Source organism: Anolis sagrei, chromosome X, assembly GCF_037176765.1.
Source record: "Anolis sagrei isolate rAnoSag1 chromosome X, rAnoSag1.mat, whole genome shotgun sequence".
NCBI classification, from domain to species: Eukaryota; Metazoa; Chordata; class Lepidosauria; order Squamata; family Dactyloidae; genus Anolis; species Anolis sagrei.
In genome coordinates this window covers 50002663-50018179 of record NC_090034.1, presented here as the reverse complement: position 1 = coordinate 50018179, position 15517 = coordinate 50002663, and positions in this window count along the sequence as shown.

Genomic DNA, 15517 nt, shown 5'->3' with positions numbered 1-15517 from the left:
GGAACTTGGGAAACCAGTGAGTGCCCTTGAGTTGGGATTCAAACCCAGGTACATTGTTTGATTAGGTGGGAGACCTTGGGAAACTACAATTCCTGGGATTCTGAAGACCTTGGGAAACTGCAACTCCTGAGACGATGAGGACCTTGGGAAACTACAACTCCTGGGATGTATGAGGACCTTGGGAAACTACAACTCCTGGGGTGCCAATTTAATTCAAATGACGGCCTCCTTGGATGGCAAGGCCTTGAATGAGGAAAGCAAGCCTACCCTCTCTCTCCATCCTCTCTCCTTTCTTCTTCTTCTTCCCCCTTGAAACCGCATCTCTCTCTCTCTCTCATTCATCCCAATCCAATGTGAAACCAGCCATTTGCAGCCGCTTATTATCCGAAAACACAGCCTTGGTGGGTTCTTGTCGGCCACCCACAAACCAGAGGCCAGCTGGCTCTCGATGCATTTGCCATGGGATTGATGCAAGCGCCAAGGTTCCCATTGGCGGCATAGTAATAATAATAATAAAATAATAATACCGTAATAGCATTCAAGCCCGGAGTCGGTCCTGCGTCCAGCGGCATGGAGTTCCCCAGGCCCGTCAAGTGGCAGCTATGCTACGATACGGCCGCCAAGACCTGGTGGATGGTGAGTCCAAAGGAATAGATATTATAAATATATATATATACAAGCTTATTTCGATATTCCGCCAACGTTTTGTAAGATCGCCTTTTATCGGTGAGGAATGCATTCATTTCCCAAGCAATAGCAAATTATTATTATTATTATTATTATTATTATATTTCATTATTTTAGTATTATGTTGATTATATTTTTATCGTTATCATTATATTTTTATTATGTCCTTGGCTCAGCACGGAGAACGCAATAGCAATTAAGTTTGTTATTATTATTACTATTATTAGATGTTATTATTTTTAGTATTACGTTGATTATATTTTTATCATTATCATTATATTGATATTCCTTTTTATTCTGTCCTTGGCTCAGCACGGAGAATGCAATAGCAATTAAGTTGTTATTATTACTATTATTAGATGTTATTATTTTTAGTATTATGTTGATTATATTTTATTATTATATTTATTATGTCCTTGACTCAGTGCGGAGAAAACAACAGCAATTAAGTTATTCTTATTTTATTATTTTTAGTATTATATATATGATATATTTTTATTATTATATTTATATTCACCTTGATTATATCCTTGGCTCAGCATCCTCATCACCTGCATTTAATTCTAGAATAATAATAAAAACAAGAATAATAACAATATAATAATAATATACTGCATTTAATGCAATCATCATCATAATAATCTGCATTTAATTCTAGAATAGCAATAATAATAATAATATGCATGTATTTAATTCTATAATAATATAGTAATAATATTCTGCATTGAATTCTATCATGATTATCACCTGCATGCATTTAATGCTATAAGAAATGATAATATCCTGCCTTGAGTTCAATCCTCCACTGCAACATGGATTTGGGAGCAGCCCACCCAAGATCTAAACACACCAGCAATTAGAAGGCAGAGACCTTTGTCTTGTTTGCTTCTGGGTGTTCATTTGTTTGTTTGTTTGTTTGTTTGTTTGTTTATTCACCCTTTCCTTCTCCTTCGGAAGGCAATGACACACTGGGAATTGTAGTATAGGTAGTGGAGGGCAGACTAGATGCCCTCTAGAAGCCCCTTCCCATCAGAAGCAGATATCCTTCCCCTCCAAGCCAGCTGTTTGCAATTGAGGCTTGAAGGCCCACATATAGAAAGGGACATATATATAATTTTCCATCCCTTTGCATTTGGGGATTTAGTCTCAAAAAGCTCTGGAACAATGGAAGACAACCAAACCCAGGGCCAATTGCAATAATAATAATAATAATAATAATAATAATAATAATAATAATAATATCATCATATAATACTACTACTACTATATAGTGATCATTACTATTTAATTTATTATTATAATATAATTATATTATGTTAAAAATATCATTACTATTTAATACTATTATTATACATTATTTATTTATTTATTTATTTATTTATTTATTTAAAACATTTATATTCCGCCCTTCCCACCCTGCAAGGGACTCAGGGCGGATATAATATAATTATATTATAATAATGAATTAAATAGTAATGATCACTATATAGTAGTAATAATATTTATTTATTTATTTGTCGTATCAGGAGCAACCGCTCCTGTTGTGAGAGAATTGGCCGTCTGCAAGGACGTTGCCCAGGGGACGCCTGGATGATTTTTGATGTTTTATCATCCTTGTGGGAGGCCTCTCTCATGTTTCCGCATGAGGAGCTGGAGCTAATAGAGGGAGCTCATCTGCCTCTCCCCGGATTCGAACCTGCGACCTGTCGGTCTTCAGTCCTGCCGGCACAGGGGTTTAACCCACTGCGCCACCGGGGGCTCCTAGTAATAATAATAATATTAATAATAATAATAGTAATAAAAATAATAAATTATATGATATTATTACTATTATTATTACTGTTATTACTATTATCTATATATATAAAAATGCTCTGTGCATGAGTTCCTTAAAAACAAAAGAACCAATGAACGAAATCACACCAAAATTGGCAACAAAGCGTCTCACAACACAAGAAGTGACCATCACTCAAAAAATTATGAATTTATCATTTGGGAGTTGTAGTTGCTGGGATTTATAGTTCACCTACAATCAAAGATCATTCTGAACTCCATCAACGAGGGAATTGAACCAAACTTGGCACCAGAACTCCCATGACCAACAGACAACACTAGAAGGGTTTGGTGGGCATTGACCTTGAGTTTGGGAGTTATAGTTCACCTACATCCAGAGAGCACTGTGGACTCAAACAATGATAGATCTGGACCAAACTTTGTGCGAATACTCAATGTGCCCAAATATGAACACAGATAGAATTTGGAGGAAATAGACCTTGACATTTGGGAGTTGTAGTCACTGGGATTCACAGTTCACCTAAAATCAAAGAGCATTCTGAACCCAACGAACGACAGAATCAGGGCAAACTTCCCACACAGAACCCCCATGACCAACAAAAAATACTTAAGGCCATCCGATCATTAAATGCCGGGACATAAAACCATAAATATATCCAAACATAAATATATCCAAACACCTCACTACCTCTGAGGATGCTTGCCATAGATGCAGGCGAAACGTCAGAAGAGAAGGCCTCTAGAACATGGCCATATAGCCCGAAAAAACGACAACAATGCAGTGATTCTGGCCATGAAAGCCTTCGACAATATATACAAACATTAAAATCACTTATATTCACATTAAAAGTTACTTAAAAACAATAATCATATCATCACTATTATATAATTTATCATTACTTATATATTGTATTATAATATATTATAATACAATACTAATAATACAATATGATAATTATATATTGTATATTACATGTAATATTGCTAATAATATTACAATATAATGGTATAGTACGATATAGTAGTATATAATACTGATATTGTGCTATGCTAATAATATAATATATTTTGTGTGTGTGTGTGTGTATCTCTTGTAAGCCATTCTGAGTCCCCTTCGGGGTGAGAAGGGCGGCATAAAAATGCCGTAAATAAATAAATAAATAATATATTATATTGTATGTTATCATTACTATTTAATTATATGTATTATTATTAATATCATCACTAGTATATCATTCATTATCATTATTATTACTATTCTAATTATCTTTCCCCTATCACCATAAGCCATAAAAGATTATAAATTTGGACTCAGCCACAGATCTAGTGCTCTAAATGGTGTCTTGCCTCGGGGTGGCCACTAGGTGGCAGTATAGCATCAGAGGCCTTTTTAAAGGGATGTTTAACTTTGAGAAACAAAGGTTGAGAGAGGACATAGATTGAACTGGCATTGATGTCCCATTGAGCTTGCTTCTTGCTTGTGCCCATAGACTTGGAAGGGGACCCCTTGAGGTCATCTAGTCCAAACCGCACTCATTGGGTTCCTTTGTACTTAAAAAGGCAATGCATCCAGCCATAGACTATTTATTACATTTATATTATTATTATTATTATTATTATTATTATTATTATTATTTGATACACAAGATTAGTACACAGCAAACAAGATCACTGTGCTGGCTGGTGTATTGGATCACACTTCGGACACTTCCTAAGTGTCTAGGACTGTGTGTTGTATCGGCGAATAATGCATGGAGATCCAAGGAGGGTGGCCTTTTGCAGCTGAAAGATGTTGATTTTGTCAGTGCAGATTGTTTTTAAGTGCAGGCCAAGGTCTTTAGGCACTGCACCCAGTGTGCCGATCACCACTGGGACCACTTTTACAGGCTTTGCAATTCTGTCTTTAAATCCTCGTCTTGTGTCAGCTTTTCCAGTTGTTTCTCTTCAATCCTGCTGTAGACAGTCCACGTTTCTCAGGTGTATAACAGGGTTGGGAGGACAATAGCTTTATAAACAAGCACGTTGGTATCCCTACGGATGTGCCATTCCTCAAACACTCTCTGCTTCATTCGGAAGAATGCTGCACTCGCAGAGCTCAGGCGGTGTTGTATTTCAGTGTCAACGTTGAGAGGAGGCTGCCAAGGTAGTGGAAATGGTCAACATTTTCTAACATTACACCATTAAGCTGTATTCCTGGGATTGCACAGGGATTGGCTGGTGCCTGCTGGAAGAGTCCCCTTTGGGATTGAGAAGGACAGTATACAAATACTGCAAATAAATAAATAAACCACAATTGAAAAGAGATATTCTGGGCACCACAAATGAAGAGAGATATTGACAAACTGGAATGTGTCCAGAGGAGGGCGACTAAAATGATCAAGGGTCTGGAGAACAAGCCCTATGAGGAGCGGCTTAAGGAGCTGGGCATGTTTAGCCTGAAGAAGAGAAGGCTGAGAGGAGACATGATAACCATGTATAAATATGTGAGAGGAAGCCACAGGGAGGAGGGAGCAAGCTTGTTTTCTGCTGCCCTGGAGACTAGGACGCAATGGAGCAATGGCTTCAAACTACAAGAAAGGAGATTCCATCTGAACATGAGGAAGAACTTCCTGACTGTGAGAGCTGTTCAGCAGTGGACCCTCTGTCCCCTAGTATGGTGGAAGCTCCTTCTTTGGAAGCTTTTAAACAGAGGCTGGATGGGCATATGTCGGGGTGTTTGAATGCTATTTTCCTGCTTCTTGGCAGGGGGTTGGACTGGATGGCCCATGGGGTCTCTTCCAACTCTATGATTCTATGATTCTAAATAAATAAATAAGAACCCTTTGGTTTTCTCGATGTTCAGTGAGAGGCCGAGCTTCTTGTATGGTTCTGCAGAGGTGTTTAGAGTTTCTTGTTGGTCTTCTTCTGAATGTGCATAGACTACATTATCATCAGCATATTGGAGTTCTATCACAGATGTTGCTGTGACCTTGGTTTTGGCTTTCAGCCTGCTGAGGTTGAATAGCTTGCCATCTGTCCAATATATGATTTCCACGCGGGTGGGAAGCAATGAAGATAGAAAATATAGTTGGGGCAATAACACCTGTTTGACACCTGGCTGCACCTGAAATAGGTCACTTTGGGAGCCATTGCTGTCCAAGATTGTTCCCATCATGTCATTGTGGAGGAGCCGCAGGATGTTCACAAATTTGTTATCATTACGTGGGTGTCATGAATGGTGGATTGTCATCGGTTTCCGAACTTCATCAACGATGGAATTGAACCAAACTTGGCACACAGAACTCCCTTGACCAACAGAAAATACTGGAAGGGTTTGGTGGGCATTGACCTTCAGTTTGGGAGTTGTAGTTCATCTACATCCAGAGACTACCATGAACTCAAACAATGATGGATCTGGACCAAACTTGGCACAAGCACTCAATACGCCCAAATATGAACACAGATGGAGTTTGGGGGAAATAGACCTTGACATTAGGGAGTTGTAATCACTGGGATTCACAGTTCGCCTACAATCAAAGAGTGTTCTGAACCCCACGAACGACAGAATTGGGGCAAACTTCCCAGCAGAACCCCCATGACCAACAGAAAATACTTAAGGCCATCCAGTCCAACTCTCTACATCAGGGCAAGAAAACGTAATCAAAGCCCTCCTGACAAAGAGCTATCCAGCCATAGATAGATAGATAGATAGATAGATAGATAGATAGATAGAGGGAGTTGTAGTTGCTGAGATGTATAGTTCACCTACAATTAAATAGCATGATAGAATTGAACCAACTGGGGCATACAGGACTCCCGTGACCAACAGAAAACACTAGAAGGGTTTGGTGAGCATTGACCTTCAGTTTGGGAGTTGTAGTTCATCTACATCCAGAGACTACCATGGACTCAAACAATGATAGCTCTGGACCAAACTTGGCACGAATATTCCATATGCCCAAATATGAACAGAGATGGAGTTTGGGGGGAATTGACCTTGACATTTGGGAGTTGTAGTTACTGGGATTTATAGTTCACCTACAATCAAAGAGCATTCTGAACCCCACCAACGACAGAATCGGGCCAAACTTCCCACACAGAACCCCCATGACCAACAGATAATACTCAAGAGATATAGTATCCTAGATTTGAAAGGGACCCCTGAAGAAGGACAATTATGTGTTGCATGTTCGAGAGTAGGCAAACCAGACAATCTGCACATCAACACTGAGAAAGAAACAGCAAGAAATACTGTTTACCCACAAGCATAAAGAAATTACATATATTAGAAACCAACACTTTCTCATTACTTTATTTTCCAGATCAACAGACTGGGGCACAGCAATGCCTGGCAGGGGTCAGCTAGTATATTATGAATATAATAAATATAGACTTGGAAGGGGAGTCTTTGAAGTCATCTAGTCCAACTGGTTTGCATCGAAGATCCTTCCTTGGGCAGTGGTTTGGACCGGATGACCTCAAGGGGACTGTACCAATTATTATTCTTTTATATTATATTTCTTATTATATTTATATTTATAATATTTATGTCTTATTATATTTCTTATATTTATATTTTATACTATTTATATTTTATTATATTTATATTTTATTATATTTTATTATATATTATTATATTTATATTTATATATTATAAATCTGTAAATATAATAGAGACTTGGACTGGGGGCGGGTGAGGCCATCTAGTCCAAACCGCACGCACTGAGGTTTGTTTTGTGCTTAAGAAGGCAATGCAGAGACCCATACTTATTATTTATATTTTATTGTATTTTTGTTGTTGTTAATTCGTTCAGTCGCTTCCGACTCTGACCTCATGGACCAGCCCACGCCAAAGCTCCCTCATATATTTATTCTATATATAATTTATATTTTATATTTATTGTATTATGTTTATTCATATTTTATATAATTTATATTTTAACCATATTTATATTTATAGTTATTTATATTTCATTACATAGAATCATAGAATCAAAGAGTTGGAAGAGACCTCGTTTCTATATTATAAATACAGAAGTATAATGAATATAGACTTGGAAGGAGGCCATCTAGCCCAAACTTTTGGGGTTCCTTTTGTGCTTAAGAAGGCGATGCAACAACCCATATTTATTATTTATATTTTATTATATTATTATATTTATATTCACATTTATATTTATATATTTAAATATATAATATAAAATATTATATATTTAACTTACCTGTCCGAACACATCTCTCCTTATGAACCTTCCAGGACTTTGATAATCTGGGGAAGCCCTGCTCTCGGTCCCGCCTTCTGTCACAAGTACAGCTGGTGGGGACAAGAGACAGGGCCTTCTCAGTGGTGGCCCCTCAACTATGGAACACCCTCCCTAAGGATATCAGATCAGCCCCCTCCCTTTTAACATTTAGGAAGAGAGTCAAGACTTGGCTTTTTGAGCAGGCATTTGCAAATACAATCTAACAGACATAGGAAAATGGAATGGTTGGATGATGTGATTGGACAATGTTTTTAACAGGATACCCTAATGTTCATGTTTTTATTGATTTTATTATGGTTTTATTATCCAATTGTTTTTATTGTATTTTATAGTCTGGGTACCAACTGTAAACCGCCCTGAGTCACCTGCAGGCTGAGAGGGACAGTATATAAATATAGTAAACTAGCCGTCCCCTGCCACATGTTGCTGTGGCCCAGTCTGCTGATCTGGAAAATAAAGTACTGAGAAAGTGTTGGTTTCTAATATATGTAATGTCTTTCTGCTTGTGGGTAAACAGTATTTCTTGCTTTTTTTTTGTCAGTGTTGATGTGGAGAGTGGCTGGTTTGCCCACTCTGAATATGCAACATATCATTGTCCTTCTTTAGGGGTCCCTTTCAAATATATGATACTATATCTCTGTGTGTGAATCATATCTATCTATTTAGCAATCTATCTATCTATATCGATGGCTGGATGGCTCTTTGTCCAGAGGGCTTTGATGACGTTTTCTTGCCCTGGTGAAGGAAGTTGGACTGGATAGCCTTAAGTATTTTCTGTTAGTCTTGGGGGTTCTGTGTGGAAAGTTTGCCCCAATTCTGTCGCTGGAGGGGTTCAGAATGCTCTTTGATTGTGGGTGAACTATAAATCCCAGTAACAACAACTCCCAAATGTCAAGGTCTATTTCCCCCAAATTCCATCTGTGTTCACATCTAGGCATATTGAGTATTCGTGTAGCGTTTGGTGCAGATCCAACATTATTTGAGTGCACAGTGATCTCTGGATGTAGGTGAACTACAACTCCAAAACAAAGGACATTGCCACTAAACCTTTCCAGTGTTTTCTGTTGGTCATGGGAGGACTGTGTGCCAAGTTTGGTTCAGTTCCATCATTGGTGGGGTTCAGAATGCTCTTTGATTGTAGGTAAACTATAAATCCCAGCAACTACAACTCCCAAATGGCATAATCATTTTTTTTGAGTGAAGGACATACATTGGGTTGTTAGGTGTCTTGTGTCCAAATTTGGTGTCAGTTCATCCAGTGGTTTTGAGTTCTGTTAATTCCACAAAAGAACATTACATATTTATTTATATAGATTTAAAAATAATATATATATGTGTGTGTGTGTGTGTGTGTGTATATGTGTGTGTGTGTATATATATATATATATACACATAAAGGTAAAGGTTTTCCCCTGACATGAAGTCCAGTCGTGTCCAACTCTGGGGGTTGGTGCTCATCTCCATTTCTAAGCCAACGAGCAGGCGTTGTCCGTAGACACCTCCAAGGTCATGTGGCCAGCATGATTGCACGGAGCGCTGTTACCTTCCCGCTGGAGTGTTACCTATTGATCTACTCACATTTACACGTTTTCGAACTGCTAGGTTGGCAGAAGCTGGGGCTGACAGCGGAAGCTCACGCCGTTCCCCGGATTTGAACCTGCGACCTTCCGGTCAGCAAGCTCAGCAGCTCAGTGCTTTAACCCACTGCGCCATAGATACACATACATATAAGACTTTGAAGGGGGTCCCTTGAGGTGATCTAGTCCAACCCGCTCAAGGGGACCCAGCCAATTCTTGGGAGCGAATGCAGGCAACTTTTCCAGCCTATTTGGCCTGCCTTTTCGGCCGTGTTCCTGTGTGCGCCTGTCCTGTGGGCCTGCCGCTATAATGCCTGGCAGCTGTTGCCAAAGCCAACCCTTTAATCTGTGCCGAGGTTGAGAACAAGCTGTCCTGGCCGTGATTATATAAACCGCCTCGCCTCTGTTTGTTTAATTCAGCGGAAGGGGGAGGAAGCCTTGTCTTGCCTTGTCTTGCATTCCCAGGCCAATGGCAGGGAGGGGAGTGTCCATGACCCCTGGGCTTGATCCTCTCCATTAGCCTTGGCCCAGTTATGCGCCCAAGGGGCCCCCAAAGGCCATCTAGCCTGACCCTTGGCCAAATTTAAGCCGCAGGTCAGGGAAAGGAAGGGTGAAAAGGATGGGAGGAAGGGAGAGAAAGGAAAAGATAGAGATAGACAAAGAAGAATGCAAGGGGGAAGAAAAAGGAAGGAAGAAAAGCGGAAGGGAGAGAGGGGACAAAAAGGAAGGAGGGGGGATAAGAGAGTGAAATGAAAAAGGGAGAAAAAGAAGGAAGGAAAAGGGACAGACAGAAAGGCAAGCAGGAAAAAAGAAGAAATAAAGGAATGGGGAAAGAGAGGAAAGGGAGGGATGGAAAGAGAAGAGAGGAAGAAATTATTATTATTATTATTATTATTATTATTTTATGCAGATACATTCCCAACCTAATAATAATAAAACATAAAATTAATATAATATAATATAATAAATATAATAACTATATTTTTAAAAAGATGACGGAGCCTCCAATGGCACAGTGGGTTAAACCCCTGTGCTGGCAGGACTGAAGACCGACAGATTGCAGGTTCGAATCCAGAGAGAGCACGGATGAGCTCCCTCTGTCAGCTCCAGCTGCTCATGCGGGGACATGAGGGAAGCCTCCCACAAGGATAGTAAAAATGTCAAAACATCCGGGCGTCCCCTGGGCAACGTCCTTGCAGACGGCCAATTCTCTCACACCAGAAGCAACTAGCAGTTTCTCAAATCGCTCCTGACATTACTATATCTATATATCTATATCTATATATATAGGTTTTTAACTTGTATGCAGAACACATCATGCGATGTGCGGGGCTGGATGAATGCAAAGCTGGGGTGAAAATTGCTGGAAGAAACATTAACAACCTCAGATATGCAGATGACACCACTCTGATGGCCGAAAGCAAGGAGGAGCTGAGGAGCCTTCTAATCAAGGTGAAAGAAGAAAGCGCAAAAGCCGGGTTGCAGCTAAACGTCAAAAAAACCAAGATTATGGCAACAAGAATGATTGACAACTGGAAAATAGAGGGAGAAACCGTGGAGGCCGTGACAGACTTTGTATTTCTAGGTGCAAAGATTACTGCAGATGCAGACTGTAGCCAGGAAATCAGAAGACGCTTACTTCTTGGGAGGAGAGCAATGTCCAATCTCGATAAAATAGTGAAGAGTAGAGACATCAGACTGGCAACAAAAATCCGCCTAGTCAAAGCCATGGTATTCCCTGTAGTCACCTACGGATGTGAGAGCTGGACCTTAGGGAAGGCTGAGCGAAGGAAGATCGATGCTTTTGAGCTGTGGTGTTGGAGGAAAGTGCTGAGAGTGCCTTGGACTGCAAGAAGATCCAACCAGTCCATCCTCCAGGAAATAAAGCCCGGCTGCTCACTGGAGGGAAAGATACTAGAGACAAAGCTGAAGTACTTTGGCCACATCATGAGGAGACAGGAAAGCCTAGAGAAGACAATTATGCTGGGGAAAGTGGAAGGCAAAAGGAAGAGGGGCCGACCAAGGGCAAGATGGATGGATGGCATCCTTGAAGTGACTGGACTGACCTTGAGGGAGCTGGGGGTGGTAACGGACGACAGGGAGCTCTGGCGTAGGCTGGTCCATGAGGTCACGAAGAGTCGGAGACGACTGAACGAATGAACAACAAATATATATAGGTTGTTATAGGTTTTTCGGGCTGTATGGCCATGTTCTAGAATGCTTCTAGAACATGGCCATACAGCCCGAAAAACCTACAACAACCCAGTGATTCCGGCCATGAAAACCTTCGACAATATATTTATTAATATATTATCTATATTAATAAAAATGTATGTTTGTTTGTGGGATTAACATAACTCAAAAACCACTGGGTGATTTGACACCAAATTTGGACACAATACACCTATCAGGCCAACGAGTGACCATCACTCATAAAAAAACCTGCAAAACACAGCAGAACAGATTTTAAAAGCCAAAAAAATAAAAAATACATTACAATGCATGCACAAAACAACATTTACACAAAACAATATTTACACATATACACAAACACACACACACACATATATATACATATATACATACACAAAACACATATACACAGACTGGGCCACAGCAATGCGTGGCAGGGGACCGCTAGTATATTTATATTTATTATATTTATTTTTATAGTCATTTTATATTATATATGTGTGTATATACGTGTGTTGATATAATATAATAAAATATAACTATAATAATTAGACATATGGAAATAATAATAAAATTATTGTTATTATATTATCATGTCATTATAATATTATAATAATAAATATAATAAAATATAGTACATATAATTATAAATATGAAAATAATAAATATCATAAATATAATTATATTGTAATAACAAATATAATAAATGTAATTATACTTGTATTATAAATATAATAAAATATAATAAAATAATAATATGAATAATAATAATAATAATAAATATCATAAATATAATTATACTATTATTATAAATATAATGTGAAATAATATAATAAATTTAATAATTATCAATATGAAAATAATAAATATAATAAATATAATTATAGTATTATAACTATAATACTAAATATAATAAATATATAATAAATATAATGATTATAAATATTAAAATAAGAAATATTATTATTATTACTATCATTTGCAGACAACATGCTCAAGGGCGATATATTCCCAGGCTTCACATGGATGCATGAAACAGTGGATAACGGCAGTCCCTATAGGAACGAAGACCCTCTGTCCCATGGATAATAAGGCTATAGCCTTTTTATTTTGCTATCAATAATAGCAATTATTATTATTATTATTATTATTATTATTATCAATGGAAAAGAGCCCTAGAAAAAGGCAACAAGGGGGAGGTTTGTGAGCTAAGCCGTCTGCAGCCGGGCGAATGCCTCCTGGATTATCCCGATATAATCCCGTTACCCAACGGGATTATCATCATCCTCGGAGAGACACAAGTCAGGGACACTTTAAGGTCACTCAGAAAATGCAAAAGAAAGGATGTGTCCATCCAGTTCTTGTTTGGGTTCCTTGTTCAGCACTGAGAAAGCAATGCCAATGAAGTTGTTGTTGTTGTTATTATTATTATTATTATTATTATTATTATTTCAACCTAATAATGCTAAAATATGAAAAATAAATATAAATGTAAACATCAATATAATCATAATAAATATAATAATAAATATAATGTTATTTTTGTAGCAACCTAATAGCAATAATATATAATAAATATATTCATAATGAATATAACTTCATTATTATTATAGGAACCTTATAATAATAAAAATAAAATAAATATAAATTTATTATTATGTCAAACTAATAAAGAATATAAAATAAATATAAATATAATAGTAAATATAATTGTAATAAACATAATAATAACTATGATTTTATTACTACTATATTAACCTAATAATAAAATATATAAAATAAAGATAAATATAATAATTAACATAATTATAATAAATATAATAATAAACTTAAATCAACATTATAATAAAAATATAAAATACATATAAATATATTACATATAATAAATATTATTTTATTACTTTTATTAATCAACCTAATTATAAAATGTAAAATATAAATTAAATATAATAACAAATATTATTTTATTATTATATCAACTTAATAAAATAAAAATATAAAATATAAACATACTAAAATTAAATATGAATATAACAAATATAATACATATAATACATATTGAATTCTATAATAATATAATAAGATGCATTTAATTCTATTTCCTATCCAAAGAGGTTCAATGCACTGATTGAAATGGAAGGCGCCGCTTTCGTAGTCCAGAGTTGTAGTTTGCAAAGGTCTCCGGCCTACCAAAACTGCAACTCCCATAGAGGACACTTGTACGCATCTGTTGTTCAATTCCTGTCACTCTGCAACAAGATTATAATATGTATTGTCGAAGGATTTCATGGCTGGAATCACTAGGTTCTTGTGGGTTTTTTCGGGCTATAGGGCCATGTTCTAGAGGCATTTCTCCTGACGTTTCGCCTGCATCTATGGCAAGCACCCTCTGAAGATGCTTGCCATAGATGCAGGTGAAACGTCCGGAGAAATGCCTCTAGAACATGGCCCTATAGCCCGAAAAAAACCACAAGAACCTTAAGATTATCATAGATTTTTTCCCCTTTCCCAAGAAAAGGAAGGAAGTTGCCGCTACTTGCCCGGGCATCAGGTGCCAACGGCTTTGCTTGGATGACTCAAGTTGTGTTTGCATTGAGTCATTTTGCAAAACTTTGCAAAAGTTTGCATCGAGTCAGTTTGCAAAAGTCCAGACCACCTAGTCCAACCCCATGGCAGAATGGCTTGTGTTTGGATGGCTATTTGTCGGGAGTGTTTTGATTGTGCCTATGAGTTTGTATGGCCATGTGTCGGGAGTGTACCCATATCCATATTGTCTCTCTCTGGGTTTTTTCAGGCTTTGTATCGCCTGTCCAAAATAACAAGGAAAGGCAAATGCAGCAGCCGGGGAAGTCAGGCTTTGGATGCCTTCAGCTTGGAGGAAATGGGGAGGGAGCTGCACGCCCTGTCCGGCTTAAGCGCTAAAGCGGCTTGTGTGCCAGATGCCCGGGACTCCCATCCTTCCCACCGCCTTTTGCAGGTTTAAAAATAGCCCCGGGACTCAGCCGGACGAGCCAGGCTGGCACGACAGGGGTCAAGCAGGCCGGGCGAGGCTTCGGCCATGGTCATTTGCACCGCTCCTGCTCGGTTATCCATTGCTGGGCCACAAGAACTCCATCCTAGATTAAGTTGGAAGCTATAGATAGATAGATAGATAGATAGATAGACATACTATCTATAATATAATATAATATAATATAATATAATATAATAATGATGTTATTTCTTGCCTGCCTCTCCTCACAACTCGAGGCTGCTAAAACACAAAATCATTTAATGACAGATAGATACCGATAGAGAGCTATATTTCCTATATGGCAGGGGATTGGGCTGGATATATACACATATACACATATACATGCATACACAGACATATACACACATATGCATATATACACTTACGTATATATGCATATACATGCATACACACTTATGTACATACATATACACATATAAATATATACATGTGCATACATATACACACATATACATATATACATATATGCATATACACAAATGACTATATATACACATATGCACATGTGTATACAAATACATATATACCATATACATGCATACAGACATACACACATGCATATATACATACATATACATAGACTTATGTATATATGCATATACATGCATACACACTTATGTACATACATATACACATATAAATATATACATGTGCATACATATACACACATATACATATATACACATATGCATATATACACATATGACTATATATACACACACTATATATATGACTATATATACACACACATGCACATGTGCATAACAAATATATACACATATGCATATATACACATACGCACATGTATACACGTGCTTACATATACACACATACATATATAGATATATACATATGTATATACATATATGTGCACACGTATACATATACATATACATAGGGTAAAGGTTTTCCTGGGGTGTGGTGCTCATCTCCATTTCTAAGCCAACAAGCCGGCGTTGTCCATAGACACCTCCAAGGTCATGTGGCCA